Below are 9,832 nucleotides of genomic sequence, written 5' to 3' on the forward strand. Positions count from 1 at the left end.
ATATTGCTGCTTTTAACTAATTTTCCTCTTTTCAGGGTTGCTTTGGGACATTTTTCTAATCCGAATTTCATATCTATTTCCTTGGTAAAGCCGTGTACTGTCTGTAGTAGTGTTTCTAGCTCTTTGTCGTTTTTAGCATATAATCTTATTATTATTATTATTATTATTATTATTATTATTATTATTATTATTATTATTATTATTATTATTATTATTATTATTCATATACACTCAACAGATTATACTGCTGGAAAAGAAAAGAATCCTAACATCGAGCTACAAAAAGTAACCTTAGATGCCAAGAAATCTCCTACTGGGTTACAGCAAGTAACCTTAGAAGCCAAGAACTCTCCTAAGTATCCCACCTGTCCCTGATAATACTGTTTTCTACAGCTGTACTAAACTGGATTTCATGCCTATTTCCTCTATCCATCTGTTCAGATCCAAAGGGATATTTCCCAATGCACTTATAGCTACTGGGATACATTTTGCCCGCACTTTCCATAGTCTCTGTATTTCAATAGCTAAGTACTGGTTCTTTTCTATTTTTTCTATACTTCTCATGTTAAGTTTTTCATCATATGAAAAATTCAATTATCTGGCACTTTCTATTGTCTTTATCTACTACTACCAAATCAGGCTTTCTAGCTTCTTTTACTCTGTCAGTCTGAATGCTAAAGTCCTACAAGGTCTTGTATTTCTGACTTTACTAGGTTCATGTTCCTACCATTTATCGGTATGTTCAAATCCTAGCTTTCTACAAAGTTCCCTGTGGATTGGTCTCCCTTGATTGTCATGTTTTTTCTTGTATTCCTTCTGGAACAGCATGATGCGTTCACTTACTATATGAAGAACTCTTTCCTCATTTGATTTGTACGATCTACGCTGGGAATCTACTTGGCTTTTGTCTCTTTCGACTTATATCCAATTAGTCCTTGATGCTGGATCGTGTGCAGCAACTAACAAACTTTCTGTCTTCCTCTTTAGCTTTCCCTTCTGCGGCCGTAGCCATGTCTGACTATTATTACTGGTGGTAGTAGTAGTAGTAGTAGTAGTAGTAGTAGTAGTAGTAGTAGTAGTAGTATGTGATGAAAAACTCACAGCTTATTTTGCTGGGTATGATGGAATGCGTCAGTTGTCTGCAGATAGCAGACTAAGGTGACACTTGTCTACTGGTCATGCTTCCGGAACCCTGCGACGAATTCTTGCAGTTTCACGCAATACTGATTTTTGTAGATGTTCACACTTGTATCAATCTTTTTCAGCTATATTGGTAGATGAGTACTGATACTTCCAAGTGCGCCAATCACTATTAGTATCACGTCTATTCTCCGCATTGAGGACAACGTATTATTATTATTATTATTATTATTATTATTATTATTATTATTATTATTATTATTATTAATATTATTATTATTATCATTATTATTATTATTATTATTATTATTATTATTATTATTATTATTATTGTTATTATTAATAATAATAATGATAATAATAATATTGTTATTGTTTTTGTTGTTGTTGCTGCTACTACTGCTGCTGTTGTTGTTGTTCTTGTTCGTGTTGTGAACTCTGCTACTGCTACTGCTGCTATTGACGACAAGGTGGTGAGCTGGCAGAATCGTTATCGCTTGGGACAAAATGCTTAGTGGCATTTCTTCCGACTTCTTACGTTCCCACAGTGGAACGACTTTGCTGCTCATATTTTCCGAAGTTTCTAAAACAACATATCAGTGATGTACTGGTGTAGGGCCTTGTGCCTAAATGAGAAAGAATCACTATAGTTTTTACTGATGCTGTTTTTGTTGTTTAAGGTTTCAGAAACATATTAATATTTTAGGAGCATCAGAATTAGTAGCATCTTTGAAAAAGTTTCATAATTGCTTTAAATGAAGGAAAAAATGTCCATGTTTGACAATAATGTTTACAAATTCTGAAGGTAAATGCTTGTAAAATACTTCCTGATCTAAGCATTTCTTATTTCTGAAAACTGCTAGTATCTACTTTTATTAGCCACTTTTATTGCGCGTTATTGCAATGTTAGTTATAAATGGAATGAAGGATATATTTTTGATTGCCATAATATTTTTAATTAAACAGAAACGAGGGAATAATCGCGATGCCTATCAGCTTGTTTCTGTGCAACATTGTTATCATTTGGTATTGCTGAGTTGCAATTGTGTTCGTTGTCAATTTTCTCAGAAAGAATTACGTCGTAGTCATTAAGTTTTATCTGGTAGGCTATTTGTACGCTGTAGTTCCGCAGTATTTTCATACTGTCAGTCATTTTCTAACAGAAGAATCGGTATCAGAGCTACAGAGATTTTTCTTGAAATTGCTGAAATTTAATAGTTAGGTGTATGTGCAACAGTTTTGCTACATTATTATTTCAATATGTATCGGCGTTTGTGTTGGACAGAGTGTTGTCAAAGAGTGGGCCCTGAATTTAACAAAAGTGACATATGGTCGAGTTGCACCTGCTTGAATATGCATGTGTTGATCATATTTAAACAACACGGCAAAGCAAAACGTCGCACACCGGGATAAGATATAGTTCACTTGTTTTGTCTATGGATGCATTTATCCACATTATTTCTGTGCAGCCAGAGATACTCTTGTTAATTGTTTCTCATCCATTTCTACATTTTCTGCAGCTATTTACCGTATTCAGCTTCATTACATGCTTTTCATGGTTCCTGATTAAGCCCTATGCCGCAATCAAGATGCATTCTGTCCTTGCTTTGAGTTCAGCGCTTCTAAGCTGGTGTTGTTGATTTGTTTCACTTGACTATGTAGAGGCTTTTCTTAACAGCATTTTAAAATGGCATTCTGTAGACCCATTTTCTGTTCAGTTTTTAGCGCTTTCCTGATTTCTACGGGGGAGGGGGTCTGTATTTTCTCCATAACCATTTGTTATTGCAGTTTGTTTTGAAAGTGTTGGCTTCCTTGAAGACAAAAAATAGTTTTTGCTCTTTTCATGCTTCTTAGCTGCTTATATTAATTTTCCATGATTTTGTAATAGATATTTTTGTAATAGTTTTCTCGTTATATAATACCTCAATCATCTGGTGAGAAAAATAGGAGAAATCTTACTTAATGTCGCGGAGAACTTTAAAAAATATTTTAGACAAAATCATTTTCTAGAGCCTTAACAAAGATCCTGAAAAAAGAAAACCCGGTTAAATAAACATCTTCTCAGTTACATTTTGGTTTTCTCCTCCTACGAACAAGGTCACTGAATGCGTCCAATGAGGTGTGGAAATATTTCAGAGGCTAAATTAGTGAATTTGTTGATAGAAATTAATAGGATCCATTTGCAGGACAGGTTAACCAGAATACGTAGAATAGCATCAGCTACATTTAGTAAAGAGATAGTTACAAAGAATTGCAAGATAAAGGAGAAATTAGCCATTTAGAAGGAACTCATAGAATGAACCTCGCAAACGGTGTCCATGCATCGAGAGGGGCCTTCATCTAGTTCTAACCTAAACATAATTTATGCATTGACACATGCGGTGAAACACGAAGACACGAAAGCGATTTAATAGTCGAGGAACAGTGTAATAACAAAGGTAGTATTCGTTCTATGCGTACCGCAGCGGGGGGCTTCTATTTGAAACAGGTGATCACGGTCTTCCAACAACACTTCTCCAAATCATTCTCCATGAGTGTCGTCGTGGACCCGGTAGGCTTCGATGTTTGCCGCGAGTCTCAAGCATCAGGGCAGAATTTTGCTAAAACTGATTTCTGTTGTCGAAATACTAGGCATGCTGCGCCTCTGTGAAGCTCAGATTATCGAGATTAGATGGCCTTCATACCAAACTTATTCTTTCCTACTTTGTCAGCTGTCTACTACTGCTGATAATAGACAGAGGGCATTCCCATTTGTGTTAGAGGTGAGAGATGATGCTTCTGAGACAGAAACTTATTAAAGTGATAATAAATTTAGGCCAATAACTCTACTTAACAAAGTATTAAAGAGCCTGGAAAAGGGGCTCGCCAAGGGACTGGCGCTTGACGTCAGTAGTACAGTCGGAGATGCATCATCCACGGCAGATCTATGGACAGCAGCCTCCGTCTCATGCAATGCTTCGTATGATGAATTAAGAATAGATTTGGTTTTGATTAAGCGCTGATCAATTTAATTGTCAAAAGCTTTTGAAAGAGTTACCATCGTTACATAGAGTATGTATATACATACATACATGCATATATATCCATATATATATATGTATATATATATATATATATACATATACATACATACATAAACATATATATATATATATATCACACAAACGCACGCACACACACACACACACCCACACACACACACACACACATACATATATGTAGGGTAAGCAGAGTTAGAGGTTAGAATAACTGTCTAAAGGATAAGAATATCCATTCTTTCTTCCGGTATCAGTAAAGCAGTCCTGGATAAGTGTATGCCTACCCTGAGTAAAAAGATTAAACTCGAGTTATGGACTAACACCGAAAACACAAGAGGCTGGTTCTCTAACACAAAACATGGATGAGCATAGTTTTTTGCAAATTGACATTCGAAATTATTACTCCCCCAATGTTAAAACTCCTTGGCAACTAATTTTACTTATCTGTACCTTTTATACCATGGGTGAGCTTGTTTGCACTTGTTGCAATCTGGACTTAATTTTTCAACCAGCATACTGGTCTACCTCCACTTACAGTGGACCTATTAGTCCTACCCATGTAGGAACAACACAATCTCCCCTGTAGAACATAACTTAAATTTAAGAAATTAATATTGACTGATCTCCTGTCTAGATTGTATAGGTCAGTATTTGGGCACTGCAGTAGATGACTTCCCATGAGATATTATTACACTTAGGCTTATTGTGTATGAATGGAAATGTAATCTTGTGGTAGACCCAGTATAGCTACACCGACGTAAGCGTTGATGTAACAATAAGTTTAGTAATATGAACAATCTAATTTTAATTATAATATAATATGTATTAAGTAAGATTTAGTAGACTGTGGTAGGACCCGGAGTTTGTAACCATGTTAGTAATTAGCAATTGATTTAACTTGTAATCGTTTCACTGTTTTTTTTTTTAATTTTTTTTTTTTTACTTTTGCCCTCTCGTATGTCTAAGAGGCAGAATACACTCAGGAACGTGTAGACATTTACTTGTTCGTCTTGTATAACCGCCACTTGGAATTTTTCTGGCTATTTAGGATGTTAGATTTAGCATCATATTTCAAAGGCAATTTCCCCTATCAGTAGTCTCCCCTTAACTGTAAAAGAGTTACAGTCGTATCTTATTTTTATTTTTATTTTATGTTATGTTGAGATGTTGTAGAAGGGCATGAGCGGCCTCGTGTCACTCGTGACATAGTCTTCTCCCCAACAACTTTTATTATTGGTTCATTGTCTTCTATGACGGTCTTAACTTGCCCTTGGTTTAAATATAACTGAATAATTGTAGAGATGGATGAACTTTGGTTAATTGTTAATTACATTACAGACAACAGGTGGTTGGTCTCTAGAATATTTCAGCAAGTACACCATCATAAAAACTCTACGGGTTTGGTTTTGGATAAACATTAATTAGTCCAATTTACGAAATCATAAGTACTATTCTCTTTCTAGATATATTGGTAATTCCTGTTTTACTTTAGCACTAGCTTTATTTTACTACTATTTATACACCCTGTTACCCCTATATAAAAAGATAACCCATAAATTATTTACCTAGTTCATTTGCTACTTCACTCTTTTGCCTATTTACTGCAAGCTTCACACTGCAAAATGGTATGATTCTAATATATTGAGCCTTCTCGCCTCATCTCGAGGCCCTGTTCTTTCCTCTTCCCTCTTCCTTTCGTTCATTTTATTTTATGTATTTGTATTCAGTCTGATGAAGCTCCATGTACTAGGTTGAATGTGCGAAAATGGCGAATATTATTTTCGGAATTTCTTTTGTAAGCACCGACTAACATTGACCACAGAAACGGCCGTAACAAAAGTTATGTTTTGTATTTTAAAAATATTAGGTCTGAGTAACATGCACACACAACAATATTAAGTGAATATCAAACTTAGTACACAAGTTCGGGCCACATGCTATTCTTACAGTCTATGCTGATAATTAGACCAAGCTGAGTGTAGAAAACTGCTCTTAGCTATTCAGACGTGTACTTTATATTGAAAATACTATCTATAATATTTATGAAGCGCAGACTCCAGAAGAAGTGAATAAAATATAAGTGAGTAACAAAAAGGTTTTTAGGTTTCTCATTATTTTCTGTTGACTGTAGTGTTGAATTTTTTTCATAGTATGTTGTGTCTTCTAATATGGATAGTACTAGAGTTATATAGTGTACTGTGTCCATTAAGACACCTGCACTCCCTTTATGAGCCTCTTTGATTGTTATTGTGTTATCATCTTTTAATTTGTTCAGCTCAGCCCATTCTTTTTTGCTGAAGTTTGGTTTGTGTTTTTGTTTGTGTATATGTTGAAATGGGTAATTCGTGATGTATTCGAGGATTCCACCAATATCCTACCTCTGCCATACCACTCCCGTATTTTTCCTATTCTTTCTCTTCTTTTCCTACTCCCTCTTCTTCTTCTTCTTCTTCTTCTTCTTCTTCTTCTTCTTCTTCTTCTTCTTCTTCTTCTTCTTCTTCTTCTTCTTCTTCTCTGCTTCCTTTCTCGGCTACTACCGCTGTTTAAACAATCAAAACCAAGAAATCATATCAAATATTCTTTTAGGACAGCTACTACCTACGACCTGTTACCAAGCCTTCACAAGAGTAAAAAAGAGAGACAGACAGACAGAAAAAAGGAAAATGTCCCTTGTATTTCAAAACTATGGAAATATTTAAGAAGACTTTTCATTTAATTTTTCCACAATCTAATTATTTTTCATGCTTTACTCTAAGTTGAAAAAGTCGCAAAGACTGAAACCGATACTAAAATGTTCTTCATGATAAAATTATTTTACTATTTTCTACCTTGTCTTATTTTCCTTATATATATATGTGTGTGTGTGTGTGTGTGTGTGCGTGTGTGTGTGTGTGTGTGTGTGTGTGTGTGTATGTGTATGTGTGTGTGTTTGCGCGCGTGTGTGTATGCGTGTATGTATATATGTATGTATATATGTTTAATAGTATATGCATTTGTGTGTATATATAAATATATATATACATATATATATAAAGAGATAAAGTGTGTGTGTGTGTGTGAGAGAGAGAGAGAGAGAGAGGGAGAGAGGGAGAGAGGGAGAGAGAGAGAGAGAGAGAGAGATACAGAGTGAGTGAGAAGCCGGTTCCAGATGATTGTAAAAAGATTTTTTTCCGCCTTTCAGTCACTCTTGCACCTAGTAATAGACTTAAGATCAAAAACTTTCCAGGGGAGATAAGCACTTTTGTGTTTCATGCATTGTGTCTATCCCGATTATGTTGCCCAGTTGAGGATGTAATTTCGAGGAGATATGGATTCTGTTTGTAAGAGTCCGATAAACCTCGTAGATGATGCAACATTGGTTTGTTAAGTGAGATATTAATAAAGGTCTTCTATATAGATATTACACATCAAATTTGTAATGCAATATATGCACGAAATGTATTTTGTATATAAGTTTGCAAGAAACCTGAATGAGGTTCGAAGGAAGTATGCAATTAAACATAATAAGTTTAATGAATGTGAACGATATCAGTTGTTCCCACTACCCACTTTCAAATGTCTACTGTAAGCTGTTGTTGATATTGAGATTAAAATATAGTACTATCAACAACAGATAGGATATCTGCATAACAAGTTCTTCTCGGAATCGAAACGATGTGTTTTTGTTAAGTATATTAAAACTTGAACAACAAATAATGGTATTTTTATAGATTTATTGTTGCTACTACCGGAAAATATATATATAAAGAACAAACTGAAATTTTTTATTTCGTTGCGACTTAATTTACCTAGCTATAGGAACTTGTATCAGGTGCCCTAAGAATACGATTTACAGTAGATTAGATTCTTATTCATATGAAGATTATCGTTATTGAATCTGAAACTGCTCGTTGGAGAGTACTCGCCAGAGAGTACTCGTGGTTGTCAAATATTAGATGTGAATTTAAACGATAGATTTATTTCTATTACTGTAGGAATTTGCTCTTCGATACATAGCAATGTATTTAATGTCAAACGTTATATCCTAGATTTAGTTCGCACTTCTCCGTTGAATCAGCAGTTAAACTACAAATTATTACTGGGTGAATATTTGGATATGTACATATGTTTTCATACCTTTTAATATTACTGAATGTACTGAAAAGAAGTTACCTGATCATCCAGCACACAACTGTGTTCTATCAAACATCCCTTTTAAAAATATTAATATGCAAAATTTTTAGAATTTCTTCACATTGGAGAAACATACACGTTTAAGTATTTCGACTCTAGATTATACATCATAGCGCAAACGCTTTACGTGACGATCTTCTCGTGTTATTGACTGATAATGCAAAAATAATATTGCAATCCCTTTGCTCGTAAGAATTTACAAAAATAGTCTTAAAATGACTGTTTACATTACTTCATTAAGCCTAACAAAGTTTTGAAAATTGTAAAGGACTGCGTTATTGACTTACTGAACTATTATATATATATATATATATATATATATATATATATATATATATATATATATATATATATATATATATATATAGCATATCAAAGATGCTTCTTTTCACAAGACAAACTACCATCAGACTAATATTCTACATAAATTGTAGCCAAAATGTCTCACGCAGTCTATGCAAAATATACTTTCATTAGATTTCTATCATTATTATCGGTAGAAAGACACCATTAATGACTAGCGTTTTCTCGGTAGTCGTTATCCCGATTGCCTTGTTAAATATTTATACTTACAATCAAATTAGTTAGGTATCATACTTCAGTTCACTTGGATTTATTTAATTACAGTCACTATCACAATTCCTTGCGTGATAAGAATATATTAGTTTAACCCTATAATGAATTTGCTTTCGACATTTTCGCTCATTTTCATTCATTTTTTTTTTTTCTAGAAATATTTTCAGCTACTACTTTATCTCTAGTTTAATAATTAAGACGAATTGCTATACAATTTTTAATTCGTACTGAATAATAGTTGCTTTAAAATAAGTTAAATAGTATTTATAACCCTTTTCCACCGATTGAAAATGAAAAACATATCTATTAGATAAGATACTTTTAGAGACAATACAATGTAAACTGAACGATAAGCAGACAGAAAGGGAGAGTAAGACGATGAGGAAAAATATACATACTTCAAGCAATATCACAACGACAGTCAACAAACGAAGCCGTAAAAAGAGGAATAATGAAGTAATTACATCAGTTTTAACTACTGCCGCCACATCACGAATTTAACTGTCGATTTAAGGATGCTGAACTGAATCGATCATAATTTCGGTGGAAATAGAATTTCCAATCAAATTCTTATTTCAGTTCTCGATATGCAGTCATTGTGATTGAAATAATATATGAAGTTCATAACAACTCATCGCAAAGAACATCACAAATTTATATCTTTGCTAATAAAATTGTCCACATAACACCACTTGTTCATGTATTAAGGAAAGACTACATGTGTGCATGCATACATATATCCACATGCAACGTATACGAGTAATGCAAAGTTATGTATAGAGAACATAACTGTGTACTTATGATATTTGTATGTATGTATGTATGTATGTATGTATGTATGTATGTATGTATGTATAGATAGATAGATAGATAGATAGATAGATAGATAGATAGATAGATAGATA

This window comes from Octopus bimaculoides, chromosome 3 (assembly GCF_001194135.2).
Source record: "Octopus bimaculoides isolate UCB-OBI-ISO-001 chromosome 3, ASM119413v2, whole genome shotgun sequence".
Classification (NCBI taxonomy): Eukaryota; Metazoa; Mollusca; class Cephalopoda; order Octopoda; family Octopodidae; genus Octopus; species Octopus bimaculoides.